The following is a 1,663-nucleotide window of genomic DNA, read 5'->3' as shown; positions in this document are numbered from 1 at the left end:
AGTGACTTATTTCCATTGTGGTCCTTGTAATATTTTATTAATTAAACCTTAAAAGTTTAAACTCAGATACAATAAATGGAGATATACCAGGAATAAACTGAGATATTAACATTAACGTTATTTCAGAGGATCAGATCACAGTGACAGGTACAATGCAAGAAATCATTCTCCTCCCTTTCTTGAACTACATTCATTAGGTACCTGTTGGTCGTCTTTTGGAATTGGTTCATGACGTGACTGACTGTGACATGTGCAGGCAGTCTGTTCCATTCCTTTATTGCTGTACAATAAAACCCCTCAAGGAATGCTCCTCGATGCTAGTGAGGGGCTCTTGATCTAGGGAATTGGATCTGTGGTCCAGTTCTCTGAATTAAACCTGAATACCTTCTACTTCCCCTCCACAGGCGCTGTATAATCCTACGGGTTTAGAGCTTTCCCCTTGATTATAATAATAATAATGTACAATAAAAGGTGACTGGAGCCTGGCCACTGACTGTGGCTGCTACAAACTTGTGTTCTCTCCCCCTAGTACTATAATTACTCTGGTTCACAACCTTGACAAACTTACCAGCAAGATATTCTGGGCTCTGGTTGCTTCTGTGACTGAAGACGATCCTCTCCATCGCTGTTCTTCACCGATCCACACTTTCCTTCTCTCCTTATCTGAGAATTAGTATGTTCATTCACGTGGCGATTTCCCCAACCTGAACACACGAGAATAACACACACTATCACCTGGTATATATATATAGTCACTCACATGGACAGGACACACATGGCCTCGTGGCGCAATGGTAGCGCGTCTGACTCCAGATCAGAAGGCTGGGTGTTCGAGTCACTCCGAGGTCATCTTTCTTTAATTACTTGGTTAACGTACAAGTTAATAGCACTTCGTTGTGTAACTCTCACTGTCCTACTTTAATAACTAGATCTTGAGATCTAGATTGACCTAGTCTTCAGAGGTAACTTTAGGAAACAAGACTGATGTTAGTGAATTAATTTAAGCAACAAACCGTACGAAAACTATTTACTTTTTTGGGTCACTGCAAGACCCGAGAAAGATAAATGTCATTAACTGTTCCCTTTCTGTCTTCAGCCTATGTAAGAAGCACCGAAAATGGATTCGGGAAATATTCTTGCTGGAAGGTTTGAGTTTGAGAAGGACCTGCCTAGTATGGGCCAGCAGACCTGCTGCAGAGCTCCTCCTGTCTTATATTCTCTCAAATGCTAACTTTCTCATTAGTAACTAATGATCAGGTAATAAAATTGTGGAAGATGTCCTCTGTACTGAGACACAGTTGTGTTGTCCTCTGTACTGAGACACAGTTGTGTTGTCCTCTTCACTGAGACACAGTTGTGTTGTCCTCTGGACTGAGACACAGTTGTGTTGTCCTCTGGACTGAGACACAGTTGTGTTGTCCTCTGTACTGAGACACAGTTGTGTTGTCCTCTGCACTGAGACACAGTTGTGTTGTCCTCTGTACTGAGACACAGTTGTGTTGTCCTCTGTACTGAGACACAGTTGTGTTGTCCTCTGCACCGAGACACAGATGTGTTGTCCTCTGTACTGAGACACAGTTGTGTTGTCCTCTGTACTGAGACACAGTTGTGTTGTCCTCTGTACTGAGACACAGTTGTGTTGTCCTCTGCACCGAGACACAGT

General features: G+C 42.7%; 1 non-coding gene across 1 annotated transcript; it reads left to right on the top strand.

Annotated features, from left to right (window-relative positions):
* The first annotated feature begins 777 nt into the window (after positions 1–777).
* On the top strand, positions 778–849 carry TRNAW-CCA (transfer RNA tryptophan (anticodon CCA)). The gene has a single exon. It is a non-coding gene; the product is annotated as a tRNA-Trp (tRNA).
* Positions 850–1,663: the final 814 nt, after the last annotated feature.

This window comes from Cherax quadricarinatus, unplaced genomic scaffold, assembly GCF_038502225.1.
Source record: "Cherax quadricarinatus isolate ZL_2023a unplaced genomic scaffold, ASM3850222v1 Contig11, whole genome shotgun sequence".
Classification (NCBI taxonomy): Eukaryota; Metazoa; Arthropoda; class Malacostraca; order Decapoda; family Parastacidae; genus Cherax; species Cherax quadricarinatus.
Note: the sequence above shows the minus strand (reverse complement) of the source record. Positions and strands in the feature narration are given on the sequence as shown.